The 19183-nt window shown below is 40.0% G+C and overlaps 1 non-coding gene across 1 annotated transcript; it reads right to left on the bottom strand.

Annotated features, from left to right (window-relative positions):
- Nucleotides 1–14741: 14741 nt before the first annotated feature.
- Nucleotides 14742–14860, bottom strand: LOC136879460 (5S ribosomal RNA). The gene has a single exon (XR_010860936.2). It is a non-coding gene; the product is annotated as a 5S ribosomal RNA (ribosomal RNA).
- Between the last annotated feature and the right edge of the window lie 4323 nt (nucleotides 14861–19183).

Below are 19183 nucleotides of genomic sequence, written 5' to 3'. Positions count from 1 at the left end.
AATGTTCATTCCATATCAAATGAAGAAAGAAGAGAGCTCGTTTCACAGAAAATCGAAGAATACACAAAGCAAACTATTTGTTTTGTATCAACTTTCAGGCCAAGGAATGTTATCAGTGCGGTTGTTTCCATCTGTCTCACTGCATATTAGAGCATGGGAAGCCCATTTTTGACGGTGAGTTCTTGAAAAAGGCTTTCTTATCGACGTCCGATACATTCAATGAAGACTTTTCTAACAAACAGCAAATAATTAACAGAATTAAAGAAATGCCAGCCAGCCGAAATACTGTCAAGGGTAGAATAATAAGAATGAAAGAAGATGTTTCGGAGCATTTGAAAGCTGATTCGGATAACTCCCAGATTTATTCAGTATGTCTTGATGAAAACACGTATGTGACCTTACAAGAAAGGATTGCTGTTTTGTCTGATTTCCTTGTGAAAATATGATGAGGGGAGGGAGGAATTAGTAAAATTGTTGAGTTTACGAAATACGACAATAGGTAAGGATATAATGAAGGATATGTAGCAAGAACTTGTATTAAAATGGGCTTTGATTTACAGAATAGCCTCAAGTATGGTGGGTATTAATAATGGGTTTGTGCAATTTCTTAAAGAAAACGTTAAACACCCTACAATGAACGTTGTGAAGTCAACAGTTAGAATCCGTCTTGGTTCAGACCTATGTGCTTCTTGTGTGTTATTGAAGACAAGGAGTTATGTACCTATTATAAATGACATGGGTACTAAATGTGAGAACGATATTTCACTCGAAGTTCATTAGTATTTTAATTGTTATATCTAATACTATTTACTGATGAGCTGTGTTACAATGGGAGCTTATTATAAATTTTTACAAGTAATGTTAGGTATTCTCGAAATACTTAAAAATGTATTTTGATGTTTTTGCAAAATACAACCACGAAACTTGCAGTCAAATGTATTTACAAGATATGGATTAAATAAGTAAATAGATCACTAAATGAATAACTAACATATTATGAAACATAATTGGAATTAGGTAAGGAAGTCGTACTGGGGTGGGGTATAGCCATTCCTTAAAAGAAAATAACAAGTGGCACAGTAAACAGTTGAGAATAATAAAACAGACTTAAAATGGCACACTAGCTGGAAAAGGTTCGCCATCCCTGGTCTAGGTAATACAAGTCCTGGCGAGCTTACCATTATTTTCTGTAGGTAAATTCGGTCCTCGATCTTGGTAAATTAGGTCCTGGGTTTGTCAGTAATGCAGAACCTTCGTCAAAATATTGCGCTTTCGCCTCAATTCAAGCTTTAACAACGGCCACCCATCGATTTTCAGTTTCATTGACGTACTGAAAGATTTACAGTCAGAAGTCTACATTTTATGTCGGTGTACAGGAAAACCGACGGAAAATGGGAATATAAAGGAACAGTTTATCTGTTAAAAAAATGACGCTGATGGCAACAGGACAAATTTCTACTTTTGAATTCTTGAAACCAATCTGCTTTAAATATTTACCATCATAAATATTTCATCATCATCATCATCATCTGTTTACCCTCCAGGTTCGGCTTTTCCCTCGGACTCAGCGAGGGATCCCACCTCTACCGCCTCAAGGGCAGTGTCCTGGAGCTTCAGACTCTTGGTCGGGGGATACAACTGGGGAGAATGACCAGTACCTCGCCCAGGCGGCCTCACCTGCTATGCTGAACAGGGGCCTTGTGGAGGGATGGGAAGATTGGAAGGGATAGACAAGGAAGAGGGAAGGAAGCGGCCGTGGCCTTAAGTTAGGTATCATCCCGGCATTCGCCTGGAGGAGAAGTGGGAAACCACGGAAAACCACTTCGAGGATGGCTGAGGTGGGAATCGAACCCACCTCTACTCAGTTGACCTCCCGAGGCTGAGTGGACCCCGTTCCAACCCTCGTACCACTTTTCAAATTTCGTGGCAGAGCCGGGAATCGAACCCGGACCTCCGGGGGTGGCAGCTAATCACACTAACCACTACACCACAGAGGCGGACATCATAAATATTTAATTGATGATAATGGGATAATTCTTCCGTTTTTATTTGGGAAATCAGTCTATTCTAAAATGTTATTTTCATTGAATTTTAGTTATTATGTTTTTTTTTTGCTAGGGGCTTTACGTCGCACCGACACAGATAGGTCTTATGGCGACGATGGGATAGGAAAGGCCTAGGAGTTGGAAGCAAGCGGCCGTGGCCTTAATTAAGGTACAGCCCCAGCATTTGCCTGGTGTGAAAATGGGAAACCACGGAAAACCATCTTCAGGGCTGCCGATAGTGGGATTCGAACCTACTATCTCCCGGATGCAAGCTCACAGCCGCGCGCCTCTACGCGCACGCCCAACTCGCCCGGTTGAGTTATTTTTAATTCATACCAAATTTCTGGGGTCTATTCAGTCAACGTACACGCGGTGATCCATTGTAATATGTACTAACAGCCTGGTCATGAAAATAATTAATTCAGATATTAGCTACCAAACGCACACCAGAACCTGTTGTTAGTACACACTCAATTTAGCTATACACATTTTCGAGTCGGGACCCGATTTACCGCATTTCTCATGCTCGGGATCCACTTTACCTTTACCGTAGAACACACAATGACATATTTTACAGAGGAAACTTCAATCGTACCGTATTTACATAGTTTGTGCCATTCCAAGCTAACGTCTGTGAATCGGACTCTTTTACTGGTGTAGGCTTCACTCCTTACTTCTGTGACCATACCGAATCTAAAAGAACTGTTGGGTGGCAGGAAGAGAAACTTGCAATGAAATGCATACGTACATCTTCACTGTATCATTTCAGAGTTTCTCTGTGAATTAAAGTTCAAGCTTCATTGACATCTTTATGCCTAGAGTGTCCTGTGTCATTTGACCACAGATACACAACTTGTTAGCTAATATGCCTCTCATTGATAAAACCACATCAGTCGGGTGTCCGCCTCCGTAGCGTAACGGTTAGTGTTATTAGCTGCCGTCCTCGGGGGCCTGGGTTCGATTCCCGGTACTGCTAGAAATTTAAGAATGGCAGGAGGGCTGGTATGTGGTTGAAATGGTACATGCAGCTCACCTCCAACGGGGGTGTGCCTGAAAAGAGCTGTACTACCTCGGGATGAGGACACGAGTTTTGTCCGCCTCCGTAGCGTAACGGTTAGTGTTATTAGCTGCCGTCCTCGGGGGTCCGGGTTCGATTCCCGGTACTGCCAGAAATTTAAGAATGGCAGGAGGGCTGGTATGTGGTTCAAACGGTACACGCAGCTCACCTCCAATGGGGGTGTGCCTGAAAAGAGCTGCACCACCTCGGGATGAGGACACGAGTTTACTTTTATCAGTCGGGTGTGTGGAGCTATGTACAGACTGCAACACAAAACCCTGTACTTTCCTTTCCTCTATGAGATAGTGTTGACATTTCATAACGAAATTGACTTTGGTCACTGTTCGAAATATTTCCTTTGTCCATACTCCTTTCTGTTAAACGTCTGTTCACTTCTTCCACAAACCCATGTGCCTTCAGATGTATACAACATCCATGACATTTCGTGTATAATTATAATTTCGTGTGGCTATTTCTAGCCGGGTGCATCCCTTGTAAGGCAGACCCTCCGATGAGGGTGGGCGGCATCTGCCATTTGTAGGTAACTGCGTGTTATTGTGGTGGAGGATAGTGGTATGTGTGGTTTGTGAGTTGCAGGGATGTTGGGGACAGCACAAACACCCAGTGCCCGAGCCATTGGAATTAACCAATGAAGGTTAAAATCCCCGACCCGGCCGGGAATCGAACCCGGGACCCTCTGAACCGAAGGTCAGTACGCTGACCATTCAGCCAACGAGTCGCACGACATTTCGTGTGAAGAATGTAGTAATATTCCAGAATGAAATGCCCTATTTAGCCATAAGATTATCGACAAAAAAGTAATCGAAGCTTCGAAATTGCCCAGGCCAACCAGTTTGGACGGATCTAGTGGCCACATTTGCAGATGCCAATGGTGAAATGTATATCCGTACGCCCTTGATCTATCAAATTGCGATATTACATGCTTGCTTAAAGTTTGACCCTTCTCATAGTTTGCTAGTCACATCATTTTAAATTAGCTCCAATTTTGATTTAATTTTAATGAACTCATAGCGCCTCATTAGTATGCTATAGGAGTTAAAGTCACGAGAGTGGTAGTCTTCATAAATATTCTTCAGTCTGCTGTCATCAATTTCTTCTAATACACTGGGCCTTTGAGCTGAGAATTTAAGAATAGTAACGTTTAAGTTTTAGAATATGATATTGATTGTCTGATGTATGAGTTTTATGTATACTGAACTGCACTTGATTTGCTGATGATATGGTAGTAATAGCTGAAAATTTAAAGGACCTCCAGAAAATGCTGAGATAATTAAACAAAAGTATGAAGAGTATGGAATGAGCATAAACAAAAAGAAAACTAAGTTCATGATATTCGGAAGTAAAGGTGAAAAAACTACAATCAAGATAGGAGGAGAAATTATTGAACAGGTGAATAAGTTTAAGTATCTTGGAAGTATTGTGACTGAAGATCTTCACTCTATAACAGACATAAAAGCTCGAATTGCCTCAGCCAAGGAAAGCTTCAACAAGAAGAAAAAAGCTGTTTTGTGGCCCGCTAGAAAAAGATCTGAGGAAAAGGCTTGCAAGGTGTTACGTATGGAGTATATCTCTACATGGCGCTGAACAATGGACATTAAGGAAGGAAGAACGGAGAAGAATAGAGGCATTTGAGATGTGGAGAAGAATCGAAGGAGTAAGCTGGGAAGATAGAATACCAAATGAGGAAGTTCTGAAGAGAGTGGGAGAAGTGAAGAGCATGCTGACCATAATCCATAAAAAAGGAAGAAAAATTGGATAGGGCATAATCTAAGACATAATACTTTACTACGAATAGCAGTGGAAAGGGTGATAAAATGAAAACGAGGAAGGGGTAGGAGACGATATCAGTTATTAAATAGCATTAGAAAAAAAAAAGAAAAAGAAGATTATGCAGAAGTGAAGAAAAGGGCACAAGATCGAGAGATATGGAGTCACAGCCATGACTGGCCCCTCCGGATGGCAGAACAACCTATGATGATGGAACTGCACTTCCTTGCCAGGGAACAGTGTGGTTCTGCAGAAAAACAGGCTTACCGCACGGGGCGAAGTGAAGAGAATTGGGTATCGCATAGGAAACAGTCACAGGAATATTCAGCTCCGTCCTGTATTTCAAGAGACGTTCGAGAAGTTTTTATACATGATGTCATCTCAGTAACGTGACTCGTGTCTCAGTGGATGGACATTTCATTCCTCTGTTAGTTACATAGGGAACATTCATAAATTCTATAACAGGATCAGGAGTAGTAACATTTTCAGAAAGAGTAAAGCTGTCTCTCTATAGGCTCAAGAAGGGGTGGGTTCACTTTTGATTAACATCACATTAATTCATACAGGTTTTCGCCGACGTTGATTACAAATGAGGAACCAAGACTTCTTGCAAGGTAGGGGAATGGTCTTTATTAAAGTAGCTCAGCATTTTCCATGTGTGTGACTGCAGTGTTGCCAATTCTTAGACCGAGAATGTCGCTAGACGTATCCTTGAAAAGTCGCCAGAAGTCGCTAAAATACTTTTCATACATCTTCTTTATAGACTGTTATCCCTTTCAGCGTTCAGTCTGCAAAACTCTGTGAATGTACTAACCACCGCCATTTTCCTCTGTAGCAATGGCCTATACCTCTTGTCTTTAAATCATTAGAAACTGAGTCTAACCATCGCCGTCATGGTCTCCCCCTATTTCTCTTACCATCCACAACAGAGTCCGTTATTCTCCTAGGTAACCTATCCTCTTCCATTCGCCTCACATGACCCCACCACTGAAGCCGGTTTATGCATACAACTTCGTCCATCTCTTCATTCCGAGAACCCTTCTGCCATTGTTCAAACCTGTTTGTACCAGCAATCATTCTTGCTGCTTTCATGTCTGTTACTTCTAACTTATGAATACGATATCCCGAGTCCACCCAGCTTTCACTCCCGTAAAGGAAAGTTGGTCAATTAAAAAATAAAATCGCTTTCCGTTTTGTTCCTTAACCCTTTCCCGCCCACATTTTCAGACCGCTTATCGCCAGATTTCAACCTATTATTTAGGAAAAATTGAAACAGAGCACACTGTTTCAGAAAATATAATATAATAAAATATAATAAAAACTGTTGATCACAATGTATTCATATTTTCAATAATATTAGAAAACATACCATCACATCCATTTCCGTATTCATTGAGTCATAAGGTTGTTGGTTCAAACCTCCACCCCCCTCCTAAATTTTGGTACTTGACACAAAGGTAGGCTCTATTTGTCACATTCTCATGTTGTATGAATCCCTCTAAACCAATAACCGCGTGGTTCTGGAAGTGGAATGTATACTGTATATCTGCTTCTATTTCCCCTGAGCAAGTTTCTTCACATTCTGTATCTATGTTTCCGGAATGTGCCTGTTTGAATGCTGCATTGATATATATATGCAAGTGGCTATCTCACTGAATAATTTGTCTCCTCCTCACATATGTCAAAATTAATATATTTCTCGTAATACTCTTTCGAAATTATGGACAGGTTCAACATCATCCATATAATCATTCGGAGTAACGAAACGAAATATTAGTGTTAACTGAAATGCTGCGGCATCGCAATCAGGTCCGAATTCTCGATATCCGTTTTCACTTACATCACTGTTATCACTAAAATTATCTTCGTTGATACGTTATTCCCACACTAAAAATTCACCTCCACCCCTACTCAACGATTCTGTGTCACTTTCGTTGCCTATATTCAGCTCAGTTTCAATATCCGCAGTATTTAATCCCGCCATGTTTACGAACGAAACAGCTGTTCCGCGCTCGCGTAAGTTCAAGACCGTTTCCTAGGCGACGTCAAGACAGATTATCGCTCTTCTTTCATTTCCTAAGCCTTGTAGATCATACTGCGTGTTCATAAATGCCTCATAAGCACTTCAAAGCCGAAGAAAACAAAAAAAGCCTATCGCATAGCTCGCGTAAGTGTGCAGATAATGCAGCCGGGCGCTTTCGGGCACTAAAGGCGGGAAAGGGTTAATATGTTTGTTTTACTAGAATGATTTGTTTTAATTTTAAAACCTGTAAATTTCCTCTTCATCTGAGGACCAAGCACCTCGCTAACAATTTCTGTGCATTTTGTTCGATGTAGTTTTAAATTACTGGCCGCTTGGGAATCAGAGAATAAATTCTTACACATCGCACTGAAGTGGTCTGGTGTTAGAAATTAACAATGTTCAGCAACGAACAGTGTTAAACTTCCCTCGGTAACTCGTGATGGATCTTCAGTGAAAGGCTTAAAAGTAAACGTCTGTTATGTTGGATTAGTCGATTTAGCATTTATATAGTATAGGCCTATAACTGGACGGCAGTATTTGCAAAAGGCTTATGTTGAGTTACCAGCAACGCCATCCCTCAATAATTTGCATGGGAGTCCCATTTTATTCGGTACCGCTGCAGATAGTTTCTTTCAAGCACTGGCAAATCCGTACAGTGTTTTTATTTCCTGTAAAAAAAGTTCCTCAAAATACAAAATACGGTAGTAAAATTATTACATTCGCTGCCACTGTTTTTAAATAATCATACATGAGATGTCACTTGATTAGGCAGAGCGTGTAATACTGTGTTTAATAACATATTTAATTTCAGTTCTTATGTCTAAATTTCTGAGAATGTTATAAACTGTGTTCATGTGAGTGAAATCTTGTTTTAATTTCTCATCAATTAAGAATATTCTACATGTTTAAACTGGAGAAAAAATATTCACGGATCTTTACATCTGAGAGTTAACTTTCATTTTAACGCATCTGCTAACATTTTCCAACGATAACAACGGGCATATTTCAATAGTACTGTTCCAGGTTGAAAGTTTATTTCCCTAAGACAACTGAGTAGAAATTACCATTAAAATAACCAACAGCTGGTTCCTTCCGTGGTGTGACATCAGAAATATACTTAGGAACTTTACATTATCTACAAGTTAAAATAAACTTACAGATAAACTTAAATGTATCTACAGTCTGTATAAATATCACTCTGCAGTGGAAAGAATCGAGGGCTTTGGAAAAGAACCAGCAATCCAGAAAGGAGCGAGGCAAGACTGCAGGTTGTTCCACTCCTTTATATATGCAATAGGTGGTAAAGGAAATCAAAGAGGAATTTGGAAAATGAATCACAATTCAAGGCGAGGAAATCACAACTCTGAGGTTTGCCGATGATATTGTTATTTTATCTGAGTCTGCAGAAGATCTGGAGGAATTACTGAATGATATGGGCAGAATTTTTGGGGAGGGAGTACAAGATAAAAATAAAGAAGTCTAAAACAAAAGTAATGGAGTGAAGTCGAACGAAGTTAGGTGGTGAAAGAAATATTAGATTAGAAAATTAAGTCTTAACACGTTCCCTGCGGCAGTGAATGTTGACGACTTAATTTTACGTCGTATCGGCCCATGGGTGACCAGATGCTGCCTTTAATTATTATCGGTTCGGATAACCTGACGAATTTGACTTTGGTTAGACCCTACTATGAAATCCAAAACAATGCTGGTGCACTTGTTGCGTGCGTTATTGTTGAGGAGACATTTCGATGTATTTACCTCTGCGACAGTTTTCCGATTCAACAAGTGCGTGACCTAGAAATGACCCAGGAAGTAAATGTTAAGTTTCTCGTTCAGTTTTTATTGGAATATGACAGGCCTATGTTCATTATTTTCATGTTATGCTTAGTAACAAAATAATTTCACAAAAGACGACGCTGTACGTAGGGTCATCATCAGATACTCAAGAGAAATCACCGTTACTGTCATCACTTTGTTCCAAATAATAAGCAGTTCGTCCGGGATCAAGTGCCGTCCTAAGCAGCTTTCTTTTCCGTGCTACCGGTGTGGAATTTGAAGGCTCCATGCCTAAAAAAAAACACGTGAACTTGCTTGTTAATATTATCTACGGAAGATAATAAACATACCAATAACAGCTCCAATAGATAAAAATCTGAAAACTTATAGTCGCTTACCTGAGAGCAATGTAGAAAGGAATAGGTTACACGAGATGTCAGAAGGGTGGTACTCCTAGTATTAAACAACAGTCTGCCATCTAAAGGCAGCAATATTGTAGGCTTCATTCACCCTAACAGCTGAAGCAATTCCCGCGTTAAAGTATAGGTTAGACAACAATCCGCGCACAGCGTGATCCGAAGCGGTATGAATGGAAGTTGCAAAACAATTCCTTCGGGTCACCGGTGGGCCGATCGAAACTAGCAGTATGCTTCGATCCTTTACTTCAATAAGAACACTCTGTGGCCATTAGTTATCGGAAATTTGTAACTAGGGCGTAGTTACTTACTCCGCAATTTTGGGAAATTTGAACCCACGGATAAGACACATGGTGACCCGAACCGTGAGGAGCGTATTAAAGGAAGTAGATTAATATTGTTACTTGGGTAGTAAAATAATTAATGATGGCAGAAGTAAGGAAGAATTAGAATGCACACTAGCACAAAAACGAAGATCTTTCTTAAGAAAAGAAATTTGCTCGCTTTGAACATTGATATAGAAATTAGAAAGATGTCTGTGAAGATTTTTGTATGGAACGTGTAATTGTATGGAATTGAAACAAGGACATAAATCAACTCAGAAAGAAAGAGAATAGAAGCTTTTGAAATGTGGTGTTACAGAAGAAAGCCGAAGGTGAGATGGATAGAAGGAATTACGAATGAAGGGGTACAGAATCGAACTGATGAGAGGAAATCAATTTGGCTAAATTTTACCAAAAGAAGATATCCAATGATAGAGCACATCATAAGACAAGCAGGACTTGTTTTTTGAGGGAAGTGTAGGCGGTAAGAACGCTCAACCCTCTGTAAATTGTGGTATTACGGCATCTGAAGCCTCCGTGGCTCAGGCGGCAGCGCGCCGTCCTCTCACCGCTGGGTTCCGTGCTTCAAATCCCGGTCACTCCATGTGAGATTTGTGCTGGACAAAGCGGAGGCGGGGCAGGTTTTTCTCCGGGTACTCCGGTCTTCCCTGTCATATTTCATTCCAGCAACACCCTTCAATATCATTTCATTTCATCCGTCATTCATTAATCATTTCCCCAGAGGAGTGCGACATGCTTCGGCAGCCGGAATACCTCCTATCCTCGCCGCTAGATGGGGCTTCATTCATTCCATTACTGACCGAGTCGAATGACTGGAAGCAGGCGGTGGACTTTCATTTTCACGGCATCTGAAAAATTTAAGGTACGTGTGAATTTGTATATGATGATGCTGGATTCAGAATGTTAAACTTGTAGTATCTCTTGTAATATTTTCTTTCCATGGAATTGCATGTCTTACAGTTGTTGTTGGGTAATTTTCTAAATTTACTTTATTATCACACTACCGTAAGTCATAGAGATGGGCACTATCGACTGAAAACCACTATCGACTAATCTGGCTCTATTCCCGAACAATGCTAATAATAATAATAATAATAATAATAATAATAATAATAATAATAATGTTACTTGATTTACGTCCCACTGACTACTTTTACGGTCTTCGGAGACGCCGAGGTGCCGGAATTTAGTCCCGCAGGAGTTCTTTAACGTGCCTGTAAATCTACCGACACGAGGCTGTCGTATTTGAGCACCTTCAAATACCACCGGACTGAGCCAGGATCGAACCTGCCAAGTTGGGGTTAGAAGGCCAGCGCCTTAACCGTCTGAGCCACTCAGCCCGGCGCTAACAATAATATGTAAAACTTGTTGCTGTAGTACACAATCAGGATATATATGAGAATAGCCAAACACATACTACGCTACTACTGTATTTTCTAGATTATTATTATAGTTATGTCCGCCTCTGTGGTGTAGTGGTTAGCGTGATTAGCTGCCACCCCCGGAGGCCCGGGTTCGATTCCCGGCTCTGCCACGAAATTTGAAAAGTGGTACGAGGGCTGGAACGGGGTCCACTCAGCCTCGGGAGGTCAACTGAGTAGAGGTGGGTTCGATTCCCACCTCAGCCATCCTGGAAGTGGTTTTCCGTTCAGCATAGCAGGTGAGGCCGCCTGGGCGAGGTACTGGTCATACTCCCCAGTTGTATCCCCCGACCAAGAGTCTGAAGCTCCAGGACACTGCCCTTGAGGCGGTAGAGGTGGGATCCCTCGCTAAGTCCGAGGGAAAAACCGAACCTGGAGGGTAAACAGATGATGACGATGATGATTATTATAGTTATGCCTTATTTGTGGATAACGTAATAAATGTAAACATGTATACAACGAAATAAAGAGCACATAAACGACAAGAGAAAATCGCCATATCAAGTAGGTACCTATAAAGTTAACATCAATATTACGCACATTTCCGAAGTGACCATAAACCGATAGTTCCGTTCGCTTCCGCGTCGCTGTGACGGCAATGCGACTGAATTCAGTCAACTTGTTTTGTGCTGACTGGAGAGCAAATCGTGGAGAGATCCGTGACGGAGACTGCGACTGAATTCAATCGACTTGTTTTTTAAACTATCGACTAGTTCGATAGTTATCACTCGATAGTGCCCATCTCTAGTAAGTGATCATTGCCACCGGAATATAATAATAATAATAATAATAATAATAATAATAATAATAATAATAATAATAATAATAATAATAATAATAATAATAAAGTCAGGGTAGACAAAAGTATGAATATGACGGGCATATAGGAGCAGATGCAGTCGTTACGTAGAAATGAAAAGGTTAGCACAGGATAATGTGGCATGGAGACCTGCATCAAACCTGTGTATGGACTGACGACTCAAACAACAAAAACAACAACAACGGTTCAGTTCTAAGACTGGGACGTGTATGTTTCACTAAACACGTGGATAGCCTACATGTGCCTTGTCATATTTAATTTGAGCGAAATTAACTCAGTGAAAGCAGCAAATAAACATCAACTCTAATAATGATTGTGTGTCCAGCGGGGCGTTTGTGAAAAGTACAGCGAATATGATATCTTCATATCAATGTTTAAAACAAATATTTGTTTATACCACGGACCAAAATATTATTTTGTGCGGGGACTCGTGAATGATAGGCAGAGGCCGCGGTTTAATGATAATCACGGTGTGTGCGGAAAATGCGGCCTATATGCCACTGGCTTCTTCCATCCCCTCAGGCTCTCACGTATTGAGGTTATCATTGCCTCTACTATTTCTTTCTTGGTCAACTCCACTTTACAGATTCCAGATTTTGGAGATGTGTAGGCAAACATTTGGATTATGCTTTCACACCCCGCTATGACATTTAGGCCCGGTTTATTCAACCTCAGTTAACAATTAACTGCATGTTAAAATAATTTATCAGTGAACTTAGCCAAATTAGCATTTAATCAACATTCGTTAAGACTAACAATCTGTTAAACTCTCAGTTAACTTAACTACCCAGGCTCAAGCAGTTACGTTCTCTGTTAGCTCAGAATATGGCAGATGTATTAGATGCAGAACTTCTGGATCTTGAATATTTTGAATATGATAGGTTTTTCAGAAAGAGTTAGAAACTTAGTAGATTATTTTCATGCAGTTGTTTCAGTTGCTTGATTGTATGTTGGCTAACGTCAGTATGCACATTGAATTCACTACAAATTTTCTACCGAGCATCACTTTTAGCTTTCAGCATGGATCCATTACTTTGTTTGCTATAATAGGTATATAACTTACTTGGAAATAATTTCCAAAAGGAGAGAAATTTGAACCACGCATTCACTTCTCGCCTTTTTTTTCTTTTCATATTAGTCTATAGAGCAAAATTCACGGTAAGACAAAAAGTGCTTAATAAATGTTGATTTCACCCGCCTTGGTTTACAACTGTATTCAAACAAAAGCGCATCGGAGCGCGCTCAAGAGCTGCAATGGTTCTGCCATTGCCTTCTAGATTCTCACTGATCGTGACTCTTGTGAGAATCAACACCGTGTTAGCTAACAGTTCCTAGGAAATGTTTGGATAAACGCAATGATCTTAACATGCTGCTAAATGTTTAACGTTACGTTAGCAATCAGAGTGTTAGGGGAACCCGGGGTAATTAGAACATGGGGTAATTTGAACATTATCATATAAAAAGGTCTACTATATGAGGGAAAATAAAATACAAAATTGATAGGGTAATTAGAAAAAATCTTGCGCAAATTGTGTAACACTGTAATGTGTGGGGATGCAGAAAGATCATTAGTTAGTGTTTGGTATTTATATGATAAAGTTCTAATTACCCCGGGTTCATCTAATGTTATTTTAACAGAGATTGAATAAACCGGGCCTAAGAAATTAAGGAACATTGCAGGCACCTGTGTCTTTGCCACCCAGAAAATTCTGCTGAGGCAGAGCGTGCCATACATAATGGCTAGGGCTCGCAAGTTGAACACCTGTAAATTGTCTAAAAAGACCTGTAGAAGGATTTTAAAAAAATCCACAAAATGAATTAAACACTGGCAAAAATGCGATTAAAAATTCATTCATAATTTTAATTACATATTTAAGGAAGTAATATGCTGTTTTAAAATGCAAAATTCTGGTGGTATGCAACAAGTAGTGCAAAAATATTCGTATATGAGTGAAATACTTCTTCTTTCAGACATTATATATTTTTAGATTAACAATTTTAAAAAATGAATTCCGCGTTTGTTTAAAAAAGTACTTGCAACATTTAGAATGAATTTTCTTTTCCACCTAGAATAAATTCAGCGATCGCGCAATGGACATCCTGGAAAAGAAATTGAAGTTAGTATAACTGGAATCGTATTTGGCTGAACCACACTAGGGTTACAGAAACTGGAATTCGGAAAATTTACCTCAATTGGCTTTGCAGTATATCTCAATATTAATCTCCAGGTTTTTAGGTGTGAACGATCGTCGGTTTTCAGACAGCACGTTGCAAGATATCGAGAAACTTCCCTCCCCATCAATGGATGGTAAGGGTTCATACTTCAAAAACACTCGCTTCAAAATTTTCTCCTTTAAATATTTCACTTATCTTGCACATAATTTGATACCCCTGGGTTTCTCAACTATTAGTTTCATTTTTTCATTTCGTTTCAATTTATTTTCATTTCATTATCTCTCTTACTACAGAAAAATGTTAAAGAGGTAATTGATGCACTAATGATTATTCGAATTGAGAATGGACAGTACAAATGTAGTTGAAAGAAGAAGGTGGAGTTGTAAAAAAATCAATTAAGGCCTAAAAAGTTAAAAAGGACCAATAAGCCAAAAATGCCGTAAAAGACAAAAAAGTAAAAATAAAATAAAAGGTCTAATAAAACCCACCATCTTCTGGCTTATGTTAAACATGAATGAACAGACATTATGTTGATCCTTGCCATCGGACGCTCGAGAGAAAAAAAGACTTCCGAGCCCTAATAATGACCATAAAATACTTTTTCATGCAACATGTGTCATTTGTAAAGAGAAATGTGCTATACCTAAAATCATTCAGTCATCAATGAACTGCCTTTAGCGCTATCGCTCAGGTGTCAGATAATCTGTCAATTGTTTACCTTGTTTTTTTCTTAAACGTTTTCAAAGAACTTCGAAATTTTTCGAACATTTCTCTTGGTAATGTATTAGAGTACCTTAATTCTCATCGTATAAATTAATATTTACCTCTTTTTTTTTAAATGCTATTGTTCGGGGCGTCGACCTAAATAGGGAATTGAGCCAACGGCACGTGGTGTTCCCAAGCGGTCGCCCATCCAAATACTGACCACGCCCAATATTGCTTAACTGCGGTGATCGGACGAGAACCGGTGTATTCAACATGGTATGGCCGTTGGCGATATTTGCCTCAATTTTTCCTCTTGAATTACCTTATCTTCATATTATTAACTCTCCTAATTTAAAAGCTTCTCTCAAGCTTATTCGTCTACTAATATCGTTCCACGCCATCTCTACACTGACACCTCCAAACATACCACATAGCCGGTAAGTTCGTCTCCTTACTTCCAAGTCTTCCCAGCCCAAATTTTCGTATCACTACTCCTTTGTCGGAAATCACCCAGAACAAATCGAACTGCTTTCCTTTGGATTCTTTCCAGTTCTCGTATCAAGTCCTCCTGGTGCGAGTCCCAGACACTAGAACCATACTCTAATTGGGGTCTTACCAGAGACTTACACTCCCTCTCCTTTACATCCTTACTACAACACATTTCTCATAACCATGTGAAGAGATCTGTAACCTGTCTTAACAACCTCGCTAATATGATTACCTCAATGAAGATCATTCCTTTTATAAACACCTAGGTACTTACAGTGTTCCCCATGAGGTACTCTCACCCGATCAACACAGTAATTAAAACTGAGAGGACTTTTCCTTTTGGTGAAACTTACAACTTGACTTTCCATCCCATTTACCATCATACCATACCATCTCACAGCATTTTCTAAGTACCCCTGCAGTCGCTCATTCACGTGGCGATATAAATTGCTAAACACCCGAAATTTTTTAACAAAGGGCACGACTCTATACTGAGTAAATCATGGCTACGGTCCATAATTAACTCTTCAACATCTTTCTCCTTGACTCTGGATGCCCTAAAGCCTAGTTACGAGGGAGTACCAGTTTTTATTCCTCTTTGTTATTGCTTTGAATACGTTCCTGGTTGCAGGTTTGAAACACGTCAATGTACAATAATTACGAAGGTTGGAACTTAGATAGAGGCAACTATTTATTTGCAACAGATACAAAAGAGTTACACGTTAGCAACTTTTACTGTCCTTCGATGTAGTCACCAGCGTTGTATATAACCCGTTGCCAGCGATGTGAAAGTCGTAGTATAACTTTAGCAGATCCTGTTCTGTTGATGGTGCGAATGGAGCGGTCTACTGTCTATCGAATCTCTGCAGCAGTTCTGAAGCGAATGCTCGCGAATCGTCTGGTTTCGATCACTGTCCAGTAACGCGGAAAGAGCATGCACTTCTTCTTTACTCGCAGGACGACCTGCCCGATGAATGCCCGCCACAGTTTGCAGACCATCGTGGAAGGTTTTTACTGAACGTGCCACTATTGTGTAAGGCAATGCAGATTCCCCGCAAGCCTCTTGAAGACCTTGATGACACTGTCGTGCTGTACGACCTCTGGCACATTCAATCTTGATCCAACTTCGTTGTTCCTGTTTGGAAAACCTAGTGACAGCATTACGTTAGACCGCTAGCTCACACGTGACTATGTTTCTCTCGCTTGTGCGCACGCAGGTGATGTGGGAAGGGCGAGTCCATTTGCTTTGAGGTAAGGTAGGTATGTAACCAACATGTGCTATCAGCGACAATATTAGATTTCGCTGCATGCGTCTCCACAACAGTGTTGTCACTATTTAAGTTCCAACCCTTGTATTACAAGACCCAACATACCCAAAAAAGTAATTAAAAACATAAATCTAAGCTTTAAAATTGAAAAATCTGTTTCGTATTAGGCCCGGAATCATTTGTTGGATTGATATTGTGGATTCGGAAAATATTCCTTTTAAAAACTATGTGGTAATAATAATAATTGTTACGATGTTTTATGGATGTGCAGAGGTGAAAGAAGGTGCTGGGATGAATAGGTCTCAATATACAAAATTAAAGTTAATTTAAAATTTAACAAGGTTAGATTTTCTTTTCAAGATCAAGAAATAACAAATATAACAGGTACTCAGTAGCCTAGCAACAAATCAAGAATGTACAATTACGGTTGTTACAGGATTTGGGCTCCGAGACCCAGACACACAATTCTTGAGCAATTAGCCCAACTTTACCCAAACACAAGGTTTGACAAAGGGGCAAAAAACCCCAAACATGCCCAGGAGCACTTGCTCCCTATTACTCAGTAAAGCCTGCTCGAGGCACTCAGAAACCCAATTTAAGAAAGAGCAACCCGCTCTCAAAGTTCAAGCCTATGAAAGGCCACACCAAACCCCACCTTCAAGCTGTCCTCCAAGCACATGAAAACAGGGGTAAAAATACCCAACCTACTGAGGCCTATTCAATAAAGAAACAGGACAATTACATGGCCCCCAAAATACCAACTTGAGAGGAGGCGTAACTGCACTCCTAATACACTTGTTTAAAACCTATTTGGCACTAGGCCGCTTATGCAAGGGCTAATCCCATACTACGGAGGTGACACGATAGAAAAATGTTATGACATTACTAGTAGAAGGGAAACTGTTATAAAAACGTAGTCACCTCAAAACAAAATGAATGGGAGCTCGAGAGGATTAGGCACTCTCTATCCCAATTTGCAGTTAAAGAGACAGAAGTTATACCAAGTGTCTTTTACATTTTAAATATAGGTTACATGAGGAAAGTTTCGAACCCGCCCCGAGGGTTAAACTGCTGAGCTAGCAAGAAAATAAGTTATAAAACGGACATTACCTGATGGTTGAATTGCTGCCCGAAGAAAGAGGCGCTTCCCGCCCCCTGCTACATAATTACACAATGAGAGATGTTACTGAAGTGGCACCGAGACCAGAAAAACAGCAGTTTATATACCCTCGCGGAAAATTCGAGACGTTTCATGAATGAGAACCCACACCCCCCTCAACTTTATTGGCTAGGATCAAGCAACATATCCATATCGGAGAAGACACACATTATTGGTTAAAAATTAATTAAAGAAATTCGGGATTGGCTAAATTCGAAACAAGCGGAAAGAGAAGGGTTATACTGCCAACCCAAAAAATGACTGAAAGAAATTTAACAAAGGACAAACTTATAAACACAAAATTCCTCAAAAAACAGTTCCTTCACTTCGCACCAGGGTGCACAATTGTAGTTCTTAAGTGGTGCCATCTAGAAGAGAATGTTCACACTTCTCACTACAGAGAAAACAAATATAAATCGAAAAAGACACAGTTCAACACTCTTCAAAATTTACAGTAGAGACATCTTCTGAGAAACTTTAGAATTAACATGGTTGTTAAAGTTCAGGCTTCCTCCAGTAGAGGAATTTCAACTGGCGCAATGTTTGAATTAGCGGCGCGGAGGTGTACCGCCCGGTACAATAATAATAATAATAATAATAATAATAATAATAATAATAATAATAATAATAATAATAATAATAATAATAATAATAATAATAATAATAATAATAATAATAATAATAATAATAATGTCCACCTCTGTGGTGTAGTGGTTAGCGTGATTAGCTGCCATCCCCGGAGGCCCGGGTTCGATTCCCGGCTCTGCCACGAAATTTGAAAAGTGGTACGTGGGCTGGAACGGGGTCCACTCAGCCTCGGGAGGTCAACTGAGTAGAGGTGGGTTCGATTCCCACCTCAGCCATCCTGGAAGTGGTTTTCCGTGGTCTCCCACTCCTCCTCCAGGCGAATGCCGGGATGGTACCTAACTTAAGGCCACGGCCGCTTCCTTCCCTCTTCCTTGCCTATCCCTTCCAATCTTCCCATCCCTCCACAAGGCCCCTGTTCAGCATAGCAGGTGAGGCCGCCTGGGCGAGGTACTGGTCATACTGCCCAGTTGTATCCACCGACCAAGAGTCTGAAGCTCCAGGACACTGCCCTTGAGGCGGTAGAGGTGGGATCCCTCGCTATGTCCGAGGGAAAAACCGAACCTGGAGGGTAAACAGATGATAATAATAATAATAATAATAATAATAATAATAATAATAATAATAATAATAATAATGGTATCTGGATGCGTAAAATCTCAGAAGAACTGTATTCTGTGACAGCGGTTCTCCTCAGTTGCACGGAAGAGACGTGTGAAATTTTACGGACATATTTAGAGCACTTTTAGACGACTCTCGACTGACCACAAACATCTTCATCATTAACGGAAGCCGACAAACGAAATTACACTGGTTGGTAGACAGTCAAAGCGACCTTGGTGAAATGAATACTGACCCACTGGCAACTACACGGACCACATTCAGACAGAAAATCAATTCACATAAGTTCACATGCAAGATCCCAACAGCAAGGAACTTGAAACTTACTTTTTTCAGTTCTCGAATCAAGTATTGTCAATCAATCAATCAATCAATCAATCAATCAATCAATCAATCAATCAATCAATCAATCAATCAATCAATCAATCAATCAATCAATCAATCAATCAATCAATCAATCAATCAATCAATCAATCAATCAATCAATCAAT

The sequence above is a fragment of the Anabrus simplex genome, chromosome 8 (genome assembly GCF_040414725.1).
Source record: "Anabrus simplex isolate iqAnaSimp1 chromosome 8, ASM4041472v1, whole genome shotgun sequence".
Classification (NCBI taxonomy): Eukaryota; Metazoa; Arthropoda; class Insecta; order Orthoptera; family Tettigoniidae; genus Anabrus; species Anabrus simplex.
Note: the sequence above shows the minus strand (reverse complement) of the source record. Positions and strands in the feature narration are given on the sequence as shown.